This window comes from Mytilus trossulus, chromosome 12 (assembly GCF_036588685.1).
Source record: "Mytilus trossulus isolate FHL-02 chromosome 12, PNRI_Mtr1.1.1.hap1, whole genome shotgun sequence".
NCBI lineage: Eukaryota > Metazoa > Mollusca > Bivalvia > Mytilida > Mytilidae > Mytilus > Mytilus trossulus.
In genome coordinates this window covers 46930586-46951564 of record NC_086384.1, presented here as the reverse complement: position 1 = coordinate 46951564, position 20979 = coordinate 46930586, and the positions used below count along the sequence as shown (strand labels likewise).

The window sequence follows — 20979 nt, the reverse complement described above, 5'->3', positions numbered from 1 at the left end:
GTTTGATCAAGTGTGCGCTTTATTAAATACGGATAGTTATGTACAAGATGTCATAGTTTATAACTTTGAATTTAAAATTTAATCCACAGTAATAACAGAACATTCAGTATAATAAATTAAATAACACATAGCTGAGAGGGTGATAGAGCAGATTGGAACCCCTCGAAAAGGCATGGTCAACCTTGGCTTCGCCGCGGTTGACAATGTTTTCTTGGGGTACCAATCTGCTCTATCACCCTCTCAGCTATGTGTTATTTATATAGAGTCTTTCAGTGTTGTGATGTAGCACTATTGTTTTCGGTAAGGGTGAAGGTTGGTACCTATTAAAATGTTTAACCAACTGCACTTGTTTGCACCTGTTCTAAGTCAGAAACCTGTTGTTCAGTGGTTGTCGTTTGTTGATTAGGTTCATAAATGTTTCTGGTTTCTCTTTTTGTCGAGCCTTCTACTTAAGTCGAAAAAGCGAGACTAAGCGATCCTACATTCCGTTGTCGTCGGCGGCGTCGGCGGCGTCCACAAATATTCACTCTGTGGTTAAAGTTTTTGAAATTTTAATAACTTTCTTAAACTATATTGTATTTCTACCAAACTTGAACAGAAGCTCGTTTATGATCATAAGATAGTATCCAGAAGTAAATTTTGCAAAAATAAAATTCCATTTTTTCTGTATTTTACTTATAAATGGACTTAGTTTTTTCTGCGGGGAAACATTACATTCACTGTGTTTAAATTTTTTTAGAATTTTAATAACTTTCTTAAACTATCCTTGGTTTGTACCAAACTTGGACAGAAGCTTGTTTATAATTATGATCATAAGATAATATCCTGAAGTAAATTTTGCAAAAATAAAATTCCATTTTTTCTGTATTTAATTTAAATGGACTTAGTTTTTTCTGCGGGGAAATATAACATTCACTGTGGTCAAATTTTTTTAGAATTTTAATAACTTTCTTAAACTATCCTTGGTTTGTACCAATCTTTGACAGAAGCTTATTTATGATCATTAGATAGTATCCAGAAGTAAATTTTGTAAAAAAATAAATCCATTTTTTCTGTATTTTACTTTTAAATGGACTTCAATTTTCTTCCAGTTAGCATTACATACAGTCTGCAGTTGAAGTTTTCAAAACATTTATTATATTCATTAAACTATCATAGATTTTTTACCAAACTTGGACAGAAGCTTCATAAGATTATATCAAGAGGAATATTTTTAATGATTTTTTTCCTCATTTTTGTTGAGCCTGCGATTTTAGGCAAAAGTAGGCGAGACACTGGGTTCCACGGAACCCTTTCAAATTTTTTATATAGTAACGTTAGATCCTTGGTTTTTCCAGTTTAAATGATTTACACTAGTAATTTTTTGGGGCCCTTTATAGCTTGCTGTTCAGTGTGAGCCAAGATCATACTTTGACCTATAATGATTTCCTTTTAGAAATTGTGACTTGGATGGAGAATTGTCTCATTGTCACTCATACCACATCTATTTTATATTAAATAGCCATCTGTGTACAGTTTCTAATTGATTGATTGTTTAATATTTGGTATTTAACACCACTGTAAAGCACTACTATTGGGCTATTTTGAGGCAGTCAGTTTTTATGGGTGGAGGAAGCTGTAGCGCCGGGAAAAAACCACAGACCTTTGATAGGAAAACTGAAAATCCTTATCAATTAAGATTGGAGTTGTCAGTGCATCCACATGAATTGGGTTCCAACTCACAACCTCAGTGTTGACTGGCTAGGGATTACAGTAGTAGAACTAATTTAGAAAGGCCACCAGTACAGTTTCTGATTACCATATTTATCATTGATTTGGAACAATTTAATTATTGTGCAAATTGACCTTATGTTATTTATACCTATACATTTTCTACAATATCAGGACCGTCAAATATTCACTGGGACCACCACATTTTTTAGTCTGAGTGGTTCCAACACACTATAAAGAATTGGAGAACTCTAATATGGACCCTTCCTGGAAGGTACATGTTTTAGAAATAGCAGCCTAATGAGAAATAAGTAATTTTTTAATTGTGGTAAGTATGATAACATAAGAATTCTAAATATGTATAGTCCAGTGCATTTAAACATCAACGAATCACCCCTTCCTTCACATGATTGGCTTCCACAGCATATGTGGGTTTTTTTTCTCAAAGAAATTATATTATACGATTTCTACCACAAAACCTATTTGCAAGGTTTCATCTTCTATTCATTTATGGTCTGTTATCATCCTTATACGTATGTCAAATTTACTAGAGGATACATTTTCACGATTTTATGTTAATCATAAATTCACAAAAAATAAGCACCTCACAATATTTTCAACTTTGCACTAGTTTAGAGTTTATTTCTATATCATCTTAATCAGGCAAAAACGTAAGGTAATATGGAATCAAATTAATATTAAAGTTTTTCATTCAAAAATCTTCCAAAAAACAGAGCAACCTTGAACAGCATGCAACACTTGCATATACATTTTCATTTGTATGTTATTCTTTTTAGGCAAAAACGAAAAGGTAATTTAGAAGCAAATTAGTAAGTCAAATTCATTCAAAAATCTTCCCTAAAACACGGAGCAACCTTGAACAGGATGTAATACTTGCATATAAATGCATCTAAATGCATCTAAATGCATATAAATGCATCTAAATGCACATGTACTACATGTACTATCAATCATTTACTACCCATTGTGATGGATATGCATAAATTCATTATGATAAATGATTCTTATAAATATGATATAAACTTTTGATGAAACCCCTATGAATTTCCAATCTACGCCATTAACCCCATTAATATACTACCGTTATGTAAGGTACCATCTTCCCACATAAGATTGAACGTCTCAAAAGTCATAAAAGGACTATTGTCTATCTATTGCTAAATGTCAAAGTCAACATTTATCTTAAGATTATATAATACGTAAACCAATCCATTTAAAAATGTGGTTTTTAGTAGCTTTCTACCTATCAGCCTTTGTTTCCTTATGATTTTGAAAAGTTGAAGATAAAATATATTTTATTCCAATAACATTTAATAATATGGGGTTTTTTTATTATTATTTCTGAACAACCATATAAAACATTTTATAGAAACATACAAGTATTATTTGTTTTGAAGGAAGGGTTCATCTTGACTGTATACCTGCCGAACTGAAGGATAATCAGTAATTATTGGTTAAGCCTGGGAACAGATAGCGAGACTACTGAATATACATTTCCTATATATTGAGATTTTTAAAATAAAATCACTGTACGGAATGAACCAATTAAAAGTATATTTATATAAGCAGAGAGTCAACCACTCAATAAAACCAGCCAAGGTTATATTGAGTAATTCAGAAGAGAGTCAAATGTCTTAAGTCTAAGATGTTACCGATATACTATGTTTTAAAATAAGATCACTGTACGGAATGAACCAATTAAAAGTATATTTGTATAAGCAGAGAGTCAACCACTCAATTAAACCAGCCAAGGTAATATTGAGTAATTCTTAAGAGAGTCAAAGTCTAGGTCTAAGACGTAACCGATATACTATGTTTTAAAATATAATCCCTGTACCAAATGAACCAATTAAAAGTTCATTTGTATAAGCAGGAAGTCCAATACTCCATATTAAAACCAGCCAAGGTTATATTGAGTAATTCAAAGAAGTAAAATAGACACCAGTTATTACTGGTTGAGCCAGATTGGTTATACACTGACTATTGAATATGTCATTTCCAGGACACCTAGTTTTGATTGGATATCACTGTATGAAATGAGCCAATGAAAAGTACACTTGTATAAGCAGAGGTTTCAATATTTTTCGTAGGATACCAATTTTCATTGAATTTTTGGGTAAAGATAAATCACAAATTTAAATGTTCAACATTTACAAATTTTCTATAAGGTTATATGCAGACTTTATCAAAGCACTGAAATCAAATATCCATGAAAAATCAAGCTTTTCTCAATCAACCAAAAATCTGTAACCAGGAAAACAAGTGAATTAACCGTAAGCCTGATCAGTTGCTGAGTATACATTACCAGTATACCGATACTAAGTTTTAAAAATAAAATCACTGTACGAAATGAACCAATGAAAAGAAAATCTTGGGTTTACTGATTATCACCAAAAATTCTTAAGGGTTCCGCGGAACCCAGTGTCTCGCCTACTTATTCTGTTAATCGCAAGCTCAACAAAAGAGGAATAAAATCAATAAAAATATTCCTCTTGATACTATCTTATGATTCTTAGAAGCTTCTGTCCAAGTTTGGTAAAATACAGTATGTTTTAAAAACTTTAACTGCAGACTGTCTGTAATGTAAACTTGTAGAAACATTAAGTCCATTTAGAAGTAAAATACAGATACACAGGTACAAAATTTTAACAAAATTTTCTTATAGATACAAGCTTTTGATCATAAACAAGCTTCTGTCCAAGTTTGGTACAGGTCCAAAATAGTGTAAGAAAGTTATTAAAATTTTAAAAACTTTAACCACAGAGTGAATGAGTTGTTTCCTGGCAGAAAATCTAAGTCCATTTAAAAGTAATATGCACAAAAAAATGGATTTATTTGTTAACAAAATTTACTTCTGGATACTATGTTATGATCATAAACAAGCTATTGTCTAAGTTTGGTACAAACCCAGGATAGTTTAAGAAAGTTATCAAAATTTCAAAAACTTTAACCACAGAGACTGGTGAATGTTATGTTTCCTGGCAGAAAAACTAAGTCCATTTTTAAGTAAAATATGGAAAAAATGGAATTTTATTTTTCCAAAATTTCCTTCTGGATACTATCTTATGATCATAAACAAGCTTCTGTATAAGTTTGGTACAAATACAGTATAGTTTAAGAAAGTTATTAAAATTTCAAAAACTTTAACCACAGAGTGAATGTAATGTTTCCTGGCAGAAAAACTAAGTCCATTTATAAGTAAAATACGGAAAAAATGGAATTTTATTTTTACAAAATTTACATCTGCATACTATCTTATGAACATAAACAAGCTTCTGTCCAAGTTTGGTAGAAATCCAGTTTAGTTTAAGAAAGTTATTAAAATTTCAAAAACTTTAACCACAGAGTGAGTATTTGTTGACGCCGCCGACGACGCCGAAGCCGAAGGAATGTAGGATCGCTATGTCTCACTTTTTCGACTAAAGTCGAAGGCTCGACAAAAACGAAATACATGTTCAATCAAAGAATTTTAAAATTCAGTCAGGAAGGCGGATTTTGGGTTATAATATCCCAATAAATATGGATAAATTGCAGGTGTTAATTTTCTTTTGGTAACAATAGTGATGGCCTTGTCCTCCATAACAGACATATAGGAAATGTTGTCTGACTCTGTTCTCAGCACCAACAGTTAAAGTGGTACTTATATTTCACTTATAAAATGTCACTCTCAACTGACATTGAGGTAATTAATTATACTGCCAGCACATATTCATTTCAAAATTATCATTTTCTCACAAAAATTAACAGAACAACGTAGTAATTAAAGTACTTTCCCAAGCTATATAAACGACTTTTTATTCAAATGTAGTAATTTTCCTTTTCTCCATTTTTGATATTCAATTGTTCTAGTACTGTTTTTTGATATTCAACTGTTCTAGTACTGTTTTTTGATATTCAACTGTTCTAGTACTGTTTTTTGATATTCAATTGTTCTAGTACTGTTTTTTGATATTCAATTGTTTTAGTACTGTTTTTTGATATTCAATTGTTCTGAGTACTGTTTTTTGATATTCAATTGTTCTAGTACTGTTTTTTTTTATATTCAATTGTTCTAGTACTGTTTTTTTTATATTCAATTGTTCTAGTACTGTTTTTTTTATATTCAATTGTTTTAGTACTGTTTTTTTTATATTCAATTGTTTTAGTACTGTTTTTTGATATTCTATTGTTCTAGTACTGTTTTTTGATATTCAATTGTTCTAGTACTGTTTTTTGATATTCAATTGTTCTAGTACTGTTTTTTTTATATTCAATTGTTTTAGTACTGTTTTTTGATATTCAATTGTTCTGAGTACTGTTTTTTGATATTCAATTGTTCTAGTACTGTTTTTTTTATATTCAATTGTTCTAGTACTGTTTTTTGATATTCAATAAATGTTCTAGTACTGTTTTTTGATATTCAATTGTTCTAGTACTGTTTTTTGCTTTTTTCATTGTCTTCCCTTCATAACATTATAAGAAAAACAATATTGTGTCGATTCATAGTACACAGATGCATACCTGCCAACTTTTCAAAATGCCCATGGGGGTTTTACTTGCAATATGGCTCTTTCAGACTTTCAGTCAAGGGAGCCTTCAAATGCATCGTAGTATTGTTGTTTGGCTTCTACTTCTACTGTAGGTGGGGCATAATAATCTAGTTAACATAAGCATATTTTTTTTTACAGTGTAACCTGCTTGTCTGACATCTAAGTATTTCATTTCTGCTTAAACCAACACATTTGCAAGGTCCCAAAATATGAATATCCTTGCCAAAAAAAACCTGAGTATTCTGACACTCTGCTTGAATCATACATTTTTTTCTGACCCCCCAGGGTGTTGCACTATACAGGTTCCACTGTAATAATACAATAAATGCCTTTTTAATCTGAATTTAAATCTGTTATAGATTGATGGGACATGGCTGTTAACTTTCAATTAATACATATTCATCAATTTATCCAAATATAACATCATTGAAGTGGGTCTCGTTGGGGTCTAAGCGTGACGCGGGATTGTCATTTTTTTGTAAGCATGACCCTTGAAAGTAATAATTGTGCTATGAAAACGGGAAATTAAGTCTAGAGGGACACGGGAAATTACAAAAAAATGAGATTTGCTTACTTACATAGTGTAAGCAGGATATAGGAATCTGATAAAACAGTAAGTGGGATCCGGGATCAGAACCCCCCAATGAGGCATCATAGAAAAGCTCATTCTTTTTTGGGAACAAAGTCATAATTACATAACTTGGGGTTCATATATATTTCATATGAAATCACAACTTCATAGTATTGTTTTTATTTGAGTTATTATTAGTCATATCAATAAAATCTACATAAATTAAAAATGCAAAAGATTTAAATTAGCATCACCATGAAATAATAATTTTGTCAAAGATGAAATTTATACTTTGTTGTGTACCTTTTAGTTAGTTCTAGCTGTCTGACATGTCCGTTTGAACTGTCAATGATTGTCTAAAAATATTGAGCATATAACCTTTCCAATCACATATATAAACTGTATTTAAAAATATAAAAAATTAAGAAAGAATCAAAGAAAACTGTATAATGGAGTTCACACTATTGGGTGGCAAACTTTGTACATGTATCTACCATCCTGAACAATCATGAAATATTTGCCACTAGACGTAAAGCAACCAACAATCAATCAATGTATCTATCCAGTTAACATCATTTAATAATGTTAAAATACATAAATGCAAACTTTTATTTAATGGATCAGTGTGGGATTAAAGGCAAGGTATAGAGGGTGATAATGCCCCCTTTTTTATTGAAAAAATATTGTGTCTTGGAAATCGAATGAAATTGTAAAAAAATCAACCTTTGATTAGAAAAAAATATAAAAACAATCGGCAAAAAAAATGCATCTTGGAGCTAAGCACTATATTTTTTTTTAACATTACACTTGATTCTAATTGTTACCTTTTTGTCAAAGTATGTGATTTAAGGATGTAGTCAGGTCAGGTGTAGGACATTTTTGAGATGTTTGATTTCTTTGGGATTTTTTGTTTCTGATACAGGGTTAAATATTTTTGCCCAAAAAGGCAAAATCATTCACTTTCTTTTCATAGAAGACTTCAATAGCTCATGTTAAGGTTATTACCAAATTTTTGAGCTGATTCTTGATCGATTGATTGTTGGTTGTTTAACTTTCGGTTGCAAATATTTCATGCAAGCAGCAGGTTCTAGTGTACTATTGTTTTTCTGTTTGTCTTTTTCATTTTAAGCCATCGCGTTGTCAGTTTGTTTTAGATTTATGAGTTGACTGTCCCTTTGGTATCTTTCGTTCCTCTTTTCTAGATATTTTTTTAAAGATTTGTGACCAGAAATTATACCAATGCTAAATAATTATAAGGTAAAAGTCTGAGTAAGCCTATTCCCGCCTTTTTAAAATATAAAATATATCAAAAATGGGTTTCATGCTTAAACATGTGAGATAGCCAGTCAAGGTCACTAAAAACTACCATCATCAATGTTCTTGTACAATGTTCTAATTTCAAAAGTATAATTTAATCTGTAACCAGATGCTCCGCAGGGCGTAGCTTTATACGACCGCAGAGGTTGAACCCTGAACAGTTGGGGCAAGTATGGACACAACATTCAAGCTGGATTCCGCTCTAAATTTGGATTGTGATTAAATAGTTGACACAGCATAGGTTTCTGACACAGAATGAATGTATTCAAATGAACTTAAAATTTTTGTTTTCTCTTAGAGCAATTCACTATGCTGTTGAATATTAATCCTCTCCAAAAAATGTTTGAAGAAATTTTCTTTTTATTTATGAAATTTCAAATGAGAAAAATTGAACCCAATTTTTTAATCACATCCCCCTTTCCCTTATTCCAAAACTAATTTCAATTAAAATATTCTAATGGAGTTTGCAACAATTACTACTCATTTAAATACATCATAAAATATTAAGATGTAAAAAAACTGCTTGTTATCACTGAATGGTAAAGATAATTTAAATTTATCAGTTGGTAGTAAAAAGTGAATATACATTGTATATTGTATATAACGAAGATTTAAGTTGATTCTGGACAAAGAAAGATAACTCCAATTAAAAAAAATTCTTGCAGATATTTCTTGCTTACTTTACTGGACAAAGAAAGATAACTCTTAATTAAAAAAAAAATTGCTATTTCACAATATTGTGAAATTTGATATTTCTTGCCATTGCACAATACTGTGCAATTGAAAAGACTTGCTATTGCACAATACTTAATATAATAATTTTAGATCCTGATTTGGACCAACTTGAAAACTGGGCCCATAATCAAAAATCTAAGTACATGTTTAGAATCAGCATATCAAAGAGGCCCAAGAATTTGATTTTTGTTAAAATCAAACTTAGTTTAATTTTGGGCCCTTTGCACTTTAATTTAGACCAATTTTAAAACTGGACCAAAAATTAAGAATCTACATACACAGTTAGATTTGGCATATCAAAGAACCCTAATTATTCAATTTTTGATGAAATCAAACAATGTTTAATTTTGGACCTCGATTTGGGCCAACTTGAAAACTGGGCCAATAATCAAAAATCTAAGTACATTTTTAGATTCAGCATATCAAAGAACCCCAAGGTTTCAATTTTTGTTAAAATCAAACTAAGTTTAATTTTGGACCCTTTGGACCTTAATGTAGACCAATTTGAAAACGGGACCAAAAATTAAGAATCTACATACACAGTTAGATTCGGCATATTAAAGAACCCCAATTATTCAATTTTGATGAAATCAAAACAAAGTTAAATTTTGGACCCTTTGGGCCCCTTTTTCCTTAACTGTTGGGACCAAAACTCCCAAAATCAATACCAACCTTCCTTTTATAGTCATAAACCTTTTGTTTAAATTTCATAGATTTCTATTTACTTATACTAACGCTATGGTGCGAAAACCAAGAAAAATGCTTATTTGGGTCCCTTTTTGGCCCCTTATTCCTAAACTGTTGGGAACGAAACTCCCAAAATCAATACCAACCTTCCTTTTGTGGTCATTAACATTGTATTTAAATTTCATTGATTTCTATTTACTTTAACTAAAGTTATTGTGCGAAAACCAAGAATAATGCTTATTTGGACCCTTTTTTGGCCCCTAATTCCTAAACTGTTGAAACCAAAACTCCCAAAATCAATCCCAACCTTTCTTTTGTGGTCATAAACCTTGTGTCAAAATTTCATAGATTTCTATTAACTTAAACTAAAGTTATAGTGCGAAAACCAAGAAAATGCTTATTTGGGCCCTTTTTGGCCCCTAATTCCTAAAATATTGGGACCAAAACTCCCAAAATCAATACCAGCCTTCCTTTTATGGTCATAAACCTTGTGTTAAAATTTCATAGATTTCTATTCACTTTTACTAAAGTTAGAGTGCGAAAACTAAAAGTATTCGGACGACGACGACGACGACGACGACGACGACGACGACGACGACAACGTGATAGCAATATACGACGAAAATTTTTTCAAAATTTGCGGTCGTATAAAAAAACCGTATGAGAACCAAAACTCACATGTTTTTCTTACTGCAATAATATTTACAACTAATTATGAAGAACCTCTACACAGTAAATCATAAATACAAGTGTAGGCACCAAGTATAGCACTTGCCTATGATAATTAATCAAGCTCGCTCAAAAGAGCATGTGACATGGTAGCAACTTGTCACAACACAGGTCAACGAGCCGTAAGTATTTTCAAATGGTGAAATAGTTAAAACCACTAGAGTACTGCTCATTATGCAAGGTTTTCTGAAATCCTAGATCTGAGAAAGTACTTATGGGGCTACCAGAACTCCAAAAGCAGACTATAACGTCTGCAGAATGATGCCACATATTCTGAGGACATTTTATTTCCTAGTATTTTTTTCCCTCTTGTTCTGCGATGTCTAAAATATAAGTTTCTGTTTTTATATGAAAATATGTCAAGTACTTTACTTTTTTTATGTGTTTCAAACTCTGGGGATTTTTTCACAAAAAAATCTTAAAACTAGAGTAAAACTGATTGTTAGGTATACTGAAATACTTATGACTTAAAAGTATTATTTCTCATAAGATTTTTTTGCTGTCTTTTTCTACTTTCAATTTTTATTATAGTGGGAATATTTTCATGTATTAGTTATTATAACCTATAATGGTAATTTACTTTTAAAAATTGTGACTTGGATGGAAAATTGCCTCATTGGCACTCATACCACATCTTCCTATATCTATGGTTCTCTTTCCAGATTTACCAATAACTTATACCTTGTATATCTATCTGTTGAATTTACCTTCATCTTTTCAAAAAAGATTTTTTTTTACAATATTAAATTAAAAAAAATACTACATTTCGAACACTGTAATTTACCAATAGTTTATACCTAATATAGTATCTTCAACTTTTCAAAAAAAGTGGGTTTTTTTCAACAAAAGATAAATCGAAGTTTAAAAAAATTACTAAATTTTGAACACTCGGTTTATATTGGCAACTCTGTCTAATTTTTTTTTTAAATATATACATTTTAAATAATCAGTATAAAAATGAGGGATTATATTGGCAATTAATTCCGTTAAAAATTAAAACCCAATTCAAACATATTCCCAGTCTAAATTAATTTATTTTTTTAAATACTACATTTTGTAACACTCAGTATAAAAACAGGGAATTATATTGGCAACTCCATTAAAACTAAAACCCAAATCAAGCATATTCCCTGTCTTAATTATTTATTTATTTTACATTTCGAAACACTCATTATAAAAACAGGGAATTATATTGGCAACTCCATTAAAAATTAAAACCCAAATCAAGCATGTTCCCTGTCACTGCCACAAACCACGACAACATATGATTGGAGCAAAATGTCATCAGGTAAAATCGACAAGTGTCCTCCCCCGTGTTATTAATGCTAGTCATTTGTAAGAAGACAATGAATTTGACAGTTATGGCTACCTGTAGGCGACATTATGATGTCCTTACGGTACCACAACAAATTATAATAAGACCACAGGTACATAAATATCATTTGGATATTATCGTCACAAATTTCAAGAATATCCATTTTTTTTCCAATTTTTAACCTCACTTTTACTACAATGAAAAATTAAATTAAATGATAATCTTTTATAATTTGCTGTGTCATATGGATTTTGCTCGTTGTTGAAGGAATTATAGTTGTTTCCTTCTGTGTCATTTTGTCTTTTGTTCAGAGATGTCTCATTGGCAATTATACCACATCTTTCTTTTTTTATATTGGTTTTATTAAATTCAAAAATTGTATAAGGGTTTTCCCCTCATTTAGGCAATTACATGTATAAGAAATTCCCAAATTGTATTTGAAATAAATGAAGAAATTAAGTCATTATTTCTAGAATTAAAACAGGGAATTTACAATAAAAATATAATGTAAACTTTACCAAAATCAGACAAAATTAATTTTATTAACTGTAGTAATTAAGGAACAGTGGATTTTTCTTTGCCCATAGATTTTATGAACTTTAATTATTCTACAAAAATTCCGCACGATCTCCTTCTAAATTTAAGTCCCATATCAAAGTCATTATATTCATCAACGATAGGGATAATTGGTACGGAATTCATACTAATACCATAAGATAACTATAAATGCCAGTAGCTGTTACTGCTTTTAATTTATATTTTGTATATTAATAAAGAGAAGCTGTATTATACATGTACCTGAAATCAACACTAAACTTGATGTGGTACCAAACACCTTGACTAAAATTAAAATGACTCATTTATTTTTCATCAAATTAGGCAAAATATTTACTTTTATCCTTCAACAAAAATATAAAAATTTCAAAAAACTTTATTGAAAATTTTTGTTGGATTTATATATAGCAGTTTGACAAACACTAATTTTGATTATTGAGATTAAGCTAGATATTTTTTTTACATTAGGACGTACATGATTACATGTTCTGATGATTTTTACAGAGTTATCTCCCTGTAGTGTTATGCACCACCTTAAGTTGTAACTCCTATCACCAATTGGTTGCTTTTAAACACATCAAGGCTGTTTCAAAATATATTTCAAATTTTGAATGTTAAAAAAACTGTTTTAGACACATTATTGCATTTTCAGAGACAGAAGCTATTACAGACACTTTTACATTAATATAGAGAAAATCTGTTTCAACCCAGGGGTGGATCCAGCCATTTTAAAAAGGGGGGTTTCCAACCCAGAATAAAGGGAGGGTTCCAGCTATATGTCCCCATTCAAATGCATTGATTGGCCAAAAAAAGGGGGTTCCAACCTCGGAACACCCCCCCCCCCCCCCCCCCCCCCCCCCCCCCGGATCAGCCAATGCAACCACTCTTTACATTCTCAGTATGGATAGCAGTTTTTGGTAACATTCTGTATTTTCAGAAGAGAAAGCTATTTAAGACACATTTTTAAACAATCAGAGGAAAGCTGTTTTGGCAAATTTTTGCATCATTAGAGAAAAGCTGTTTCAGACACAATATTACATTTCCATAGACAGAAGCTATTGCTGACATTTTTGTATTACAGACAATATCTGATTCAAAATTTTTCAAAATAGAAAAAAAGCAGTTTGTTAACAAAAGAGTTGTAAAAATTCCCTAGAAAACTGACATGAGGGAAAAGGGCCTGCTTTAAATTTTTGATTGATACTAATGCAATCATTTAAGGAATTGGAATACATGTTAAACTTGAGTATCAATTTTATAGTGCAATATGAAATTGAGGGCATCGCTAAATACACATTATCCATCTTATGTATTTATCTTAATACCATGGCATTCAGAAATGGTTGCCAACGGTTATTTTGAAATTTGAAGCTAAATATCAGAAATTAGTTTATGATATCATATTCTGCGAGATATCTAATTATGTTGAAATCGGAACACTTTGACAAATGTTGACATACTTTGGAAGCCATGTTGAAAATGGTGGTTGACGAATAAATTTTAACACCATGAATTTATCCAGGATATTAGGTTTCATTTTGATATCACAGTTTCATTGAGATCCAAACATTTTATATGGTTACATGTTTTGAGAAACCTAGCGATAATTTTGATAGCATTCAATGTACCAAGATAGATATCAATTTTGTTGAAATCCTTGTACTTTTAAAGATGTACCTCAAAAAACCTTTTTCCCACAACTTTCACAATTTTAAAATAATAAGCACTTCATAAATATGAACCATACACTGTAACAGTGTAAATGGTTTTCTAGTCATACTCAACTCTTTGAGATTTATCTTTCAAATAAAGATTTTTCAAAATTTGTATTCTCTTTCAAAAACTTCTAGCTTGTACCCAAAACTTTTTTAATATTCAACAAAAAATTCTTATTTATGCAAAACAGCTGTACACCCTATCAAATAAACTCATCATAGATACCAGGACTAAATTTAGTATTTATGCCAGATGCGCGTTTCGTCTACAAAAGACTCATCAGTGACACTTGAATCCAAAAAGTTTTAAAAAAAAGGTCAAATAAAGTACAAAGTTGAAGAGCATTGAGGACCAAAATTTCTAAAAGTTTTGCCAAATAGAGCTAAGGTAATCTATGCCTGAGGTAGAAAAGCCTTAGTATTTCAAAATATTCAATATTTGGTAAACAGTAATCACAGACGAAAAACCAAAAGTCAGACATACGGCCATACAGCAGTACACTTGAATCTAATAAAACTAGATAAAGGATATTGGAACTTATGTATCTGATAACTGCAAATATTTCAGGCTAAAATCTAGAACTTTTTATACTTATCAACACCACCGAATCAAATGACACTATGAGGACTTAATAAGGACTCTGATGTACTAAAACATTTCTCATGCTTTAAGGGAGAAATTACATTCAGGGATTTTTAAGGTTTATTTAGATTAATCCTGAATAAATTTAGCAGGAGTCAGAGAAGGAAAGCAGAACTCATGAGATCTTAAAGTAAGAGAAGAGGAAAATATTGAAAGAGAAATGCTGAAAAGTTTCTTTGACTGATTTTTGTATGAGAGTAAAAGGGTGGATTTTTGGGGAAAGTGAGGTTGCTATCAAACTGACTTAAGCTGAAAACTTTATAACAACTGTTGAAGCATCCTCTGTCATCACAGTGGGAAAAGCAACACTTATATCTGCCTTCTGCGTCCTTTGTAACAGGCAAGACAATTTTTGTTCTCAAGAAACTAGGCTTATAATTTTGTATGCTGAAGCATGTTTCAAACACAAAGACTCATCCATGATGCTCACATCAAAAAGTTAAAAGGCCAAATAAAGAACAAAGTGGAAAATAATTAAATACTGATAATTCAGGAATGATTGCTTAATAAATTGCCTGTGTTATTGCAATTTTGTAATTCAAAACTAAGATGCAATGTAAATTTTTGCGATATTGAGAAAAAATACAGTTTAATTCATACAAAAAAACATTTCAAAATGAGATTATAACCCTGTGCAATAATCATGATAACAGTGCAATAATGATAACATTGCAATAATGATAACATTGCAATAATGATAACATCGCAATAATGATAACATCGCAATAATCTCTGAATTAATGGTATCCCAAATTCTAAAAGGTTATGCCAAGTACAGCTTTACAGTAATCTATTCCTCAGGACAGATACAATAGTCTTACCCTCCTTTGTAGCCACAAAATGTAGGCGGCACAAATAAACTACTTGTCATTGCATCCTGAATTTCAAATTTTCAAGGTTCTCCGTATGATTTACCGCCATATTAAATCTTGTCTGACTACATGAGTGGTCCCACTACTTAATGTCAACTTATGAAAATCATAATTTAAAAAGTATGTTTTGATTGATGGGGGGCTGTTTTGTCTGCTTTATCAATATTCATAATCAGGCTGTCAAATTTATGACAAGAAAAACATATAACAACAGGTTCAGGTAAGGCCAACCTTCAAGACAGTTCTGTTGACAAATATATTATTAATTTAAATGCTCGGCAATAAATATACTTGACATTTTAAGACCATTGCTGTCAATGACCAATAATGACCACTTGGTGACCACAACAAAAGTTCATGTGGTAGTGGTCAATTTCCATATAGAAGTCACTCTTTTGCTTATAAATATTTCAATAGTGTTCCTTTTATATACAAGAAATTATATGCTATGTATATAAAATATACATTAGGCTCTATTCAGTGAGTGTTCTTTTCTGAACTGTAGTATTTCATTGCTTTAATTACCCATTTCAGAATTAATATAATGCATTCTGGGAAATATTTTCAAAAGTGCAAATATCAGTTTACAATTCTACAATACCTGAAATATCAAATAGTTATCAAAGGTACCAAGCTTATAATTTGATATGCAAGAAACACTTAAAATTTTTGTCTACATAAGACTCATCAGTGACGCTTAGATCAAAATAGTTAAAAAGCCAAACAAGTATAAAGTTGAAGGGCATTGAGGACCAAAAATTCCAAAAAGTTGTGCCAAATACGGCTAAGGTAAACTATGACTGGGTTAACCATACTTTCACTTGAACTTTATTAAAAATAAATGTCAATTTGAAACAGAAATTAATATTTATTATTTAATTTAGCAAATTTAATTTAGCAAAAATATTATAAAGTTATCATCAATACAGATGTGTCACTGGCTTATTGTCAATCGATCCTCAGACATTTTACACATCTTATAATATTTAAGTTTTGCATTAAATTTTATATTTCCTGAATTCCTGACTAAAAAGCACATTTGTTTCAACCTTAACAAGACAAAATCTTTGAATCTAACTTTTAGGAGATAGTTTTATTTTAAAAAACAATATTTATACAGGCTTTCTAATCTTTTTTTCACTTAAGCCTGTGCTAGGCCTAGGTGCAGTGAGGTGAGAGTTTTTTGCTCCATGTTGAAGGCCTCCCTGCGACTTTGAAGTTACAAACATCAATAAAAGTACTGTTCCTTTGATTTTTGTGTGTTTTTTTGCTGTGCATGAACTGTTTTATGTCATGGATGGATAGTTCATATCCTCCATTTTTCTATTTTAGACATTTATCAAATCATGAATCAAACACACCCACAAAAATATGATATTTCTAAAATCTACAAAAAAATTGCTTCCAGTGACTAAAAGGTAAATGAATTCACAGTATTGAGGATCAGAAATAAGACATGTCTTGAATATTTGTGTCTCTGGGTTGCTGTCTCCTTTAATGTATATAAAGCCCAAAAAAATTGTACAATTGTACTTCTAAGTGTCAAATGATCCATTATAAAGCTTCTTCTTTTCTCATTACTGAATCTTGGCATACTTGTAATATTTATTTTCATGCTACTCCCTATCATTTCAACAAGGTGTTTGATATTAGGATTAAACACATTTTTTCTAGAGGTTATTGACGTGTAAAAAGTAAAATCACAAAAATACTGAATTTTTGAAACAGAAAGTCCCCAATCAAATTGCAAAATCAATAGTTCTAACATATCAAATGAATGGATATTTGGGGCCATGCACTCACAAACTGAATAAAGAGTCCAAAGTACTTCTGTATAAAGTATGCATTAAATTTGTAACAGTTCCGCAGAACCCAGTATCTTGACTGCTTTTGCTGTTAATTGCAGGCTCAACAAAAATGAGGGAAAAAAATCAATAAAAATATTTCTCTTAATACTATCTTTTGATTGTAAGGAGCTTCTGTCCAAGTTTGGTAAAAATCCATGCTAGTTTATGAATCTAATAAATGTTTTAAAAACTTTAACTGCAGACTGTACATGTATGTTATGTTAACTGGAAGAAAAATTTGTAAGGGTTCCGCGGAACCCAGTGTCTCGCCTACTATTGCTGTAAATCGCAAACTCAACAAAATTGAGGAAAAAAATCAATAAAAATATTCCTCTTGATACTATCTTTTGATTGTAAGAAGCTTCTGTCCAAGTTTGGTATAACTATTGGATAGTTAATGAATCTAATAAATGTTTTGAAAACTTTAACTGCAGACTGTTTGTAATGTTAACTGGAAGCAAATCTAAGTCCATTTTAAAAGTAAAATACAGAAAAAATGGAGTTATCTTTTTACAAAATTTACTTCTGGATACTATCTTATGATCATAAATAAGCTTCTGTCCAAGTTTGGTACAAACCCAGGATAGTTTAAGAAAGTTATTAAAATTGTAAAAACTTTAACCACAGAGTGAATGTAATGTTTCCCCGCAGAAAAACTAAGTCCATTTAAAAGTAAAATACGGAAAAAATGGATTTATTTTTTGGCAAAATTTAGTTCTGGATACTATCTTATGATCATACGCATGCTTCTGTCCAAGTTTGGTACAAACCAAGGATAGTTTGAGAAAGTAATTAAAATTCTAAAAAACTTTAACCACAGAGTGAATGTAATGTTTCCCTGCAGAAAAACTAAGTCCATTTATAATTAAAATACGGAAAAAATGGAATTTTATTTTTACAAAATTTACTTCTGGATACTTTCTAATGATCACAAACAAGCTTCTGTCCAAGTTTGGTAGAAATCCAGTATAGTTTAAGAAAGTTATTAAAATTTCAAAAACTTTAACCACAGAGTTAATATTTGTGGACGCCGCCGACGACGACACCGACGACGACGGAAAGTAGGATCGCTTAGTCTCGCTTTTTCGACAAAAGTCGAAGGCTCGACAAAAACTAAGTCCATTTCAATAGGTACAGATATACAGGTACACAATTTTAACAAAATTTCATTTTAGATACTAGCTTTTGATCATAAACAAAGCATATGTCCAAGATTGGTACAAATCCAAAATAGTATAAGAAAGTTATCAAAATTTTAAAAACTTTAACCACAGGGTGGATGTGTTGTTTCCTGGCAGAAAAAGTAAGTCCATTAATAGTAAAATACTGAAAAAAACGGATTTATTACTAATTGTCCAATATCGTAATGCATTGTGACTATGTGATATAAAGCACCAAATATGATCTATAAAATATTGTGAAGTTGCATTATAGTGTAACAAAAAATCGCCAAATGTCAACACCCTTTACAACAATCATGTAATTTCATCCTTGTACATTTCACACCTCTTGCTTTCTTGATAAGCAGGTAATAATACAGGAGAATTAAGTGTGTATTATGTGAAAAAAGGGGGATCAGATTACTAATCATATACTTTTGTCATTTTTACAAATATACAAGTATAGTAATGTCAACAATAAAATCTATTTAATATTTCCTGAAAGTCACACATTCATTGGTTATAATGACCAGGAAATATTTCCTGGGACAATCAAAAAAATCTGGGACTAATACTTCTATTCTGGAGCTTTCAGTCCACTATTCAACTCTGACAAAACCAGAAAATCACTTCTTCTGAATGTCAATTAAATTGCCCAAAAACATAACAAGGACTCTGGCTGTCAGTCAAATTCAACACTGACATAACCAGAAATTCTATCATAAACTGACAGTCAAATTCAACACTGACAAAACAAGAAAATCTATTCTAGAACTGACAAGTCAAGATCAACACTGACAAAAAAAGAAAATATATTCTAAAACTGACAGTCAAATTCAACACTGACAAAACAAGAAAATCTATTCTAAAACTGACAGTCAAATTCAACTCTGACATAAACAAAATCTATCCTAGAACTGAGACAGTCAAATTCAACTCTGACAAACCAGGAAATCTATTCTAGAAATGAGTCAAATTCAAAACTGACATAAACAAGAAAATGTATTCTAGAACTGACAGTCAAATTCAACTCTGACATAACCAGAAAATTTATTCTAGAACTGACAGTCAAATTCAACATTAACATAACCAGAAATCGTCCAACAGACTGAGTCACATTCAACTCTGACATAACCAGAAAATCTATTCTAGAACTGACAGTCAAATTCAACACTAACATAACCAGAAATCGTCCAACAGACTGAGTTAAATTCAACACTGACATAACCAAAAATCTATCCTAGAACTGACAGTCAAATTCAACTGACATAACCAGAAAATCTATTCTAGAACTGAGTCAAATTCAACACTGACATAACAAGAAAATCTATTCTAGAACTGACAGTCAAATTCAACACTTACAAAACAAGAAAATATATCCTAGAACTGACAGTCAAATTCAACACTGACAAAACAAGAAAAGCTATCCTAGAACTGACAGTCTAATTCAACTCTGACAAAACCAGAAAATCATTTCTTTTGAATGTCAATTAAATTCCCCAAAAATATAACCAGGACTTCGGCTGTCAGTCAAATCCAACCATGACATAACCAGAAATCATCCAACAGACTGTCAGTCAAATTCAACACTAACATAACCAGAAAATCTATTCTAGAACTGAGTCAAATTCAACACTGACAAAACAAGAAAATCTATTCTAGAACTGATAGACAAATTCAACTCTGACATAAACAAAATCTATCCTAGAACTAAGACAGTCAAATTCAACTCTGACAAAACCAGAAAATCTATTCCAGAACTGAGTCAAATTCAACTCTGACAAAACCAGAAAATCATTTCTTCTGAATGTCAATTAAATTCCCCAAAAACATTACCAGGACTTCGGCTGTCAGTCAAATCCAACTATCACATAACCAGAAATCGTCCAACAGACTGAGTCAAATTCAACTCTGACATAACCAGAAAATCTATCCTAGAACTGACAGTCAAATTCAACTGACATAAGTAACCAGAAAAATCTATTCTAGAACTGAGTCAAATTCAACACTGACATAACAAGAAAATCTATTCTAGAACTGACAGTCAAATTCAACACTAACAAAACAAGAAAATATATCCTAGAACTGACAGTCAAATTCATTACTGACAAAACAAGAAAAGCTATCCTAGAACTGACAGTCAAATTCAACTCTGACAAAACAAGAAAATCTATTCTAGAACTGACAGTCAAATTCAACGCTGACATAAAAAGAAAATCTATTCTAGAACTGACGGTCAAATTCAACGATCTATTCTAGAACTGACAGTCAAATTCAACAATCTATTCTAGAACTGACAGTCAAATTCAACACTGACATAACAAGAAAATCTATTCAAAAACTGACAAGTCAAGTTCTACTGTAACCTAACAAGATAGTATTTTCTTGAGCTATTGATAAATATTGTCGTATAAATATATTTTCTCTATGTGTGTTTCTAGCTTTTTGAAGCAAACTATTTTGAGATTTTCTCTCCATTTGACAAGTTCAATATCCTACAAAGGATAATCATATTGTCATCCTCTGTATCTGTTAAAGCAAAGTCAGTGTCAGAACAAAAATGACCTGAGAAA

The 20979-nt window shown here is 30.9% G+C and overlaps 1 protein-coding gene across 3 annotated transcripts in view; it reads right to left on the bottom strand.

The window, feature by feature from the left end:
- The window catches only part of LOC134692706 (zinc finger protein squeeze-like), a 136350-nt gene that overhangs the window by 93101 nt on the left and 22270 nt on the right, over positions 1-20979 (bottom strand). The gene's annotated exons all lie outside the window — the stretch shown is intronic.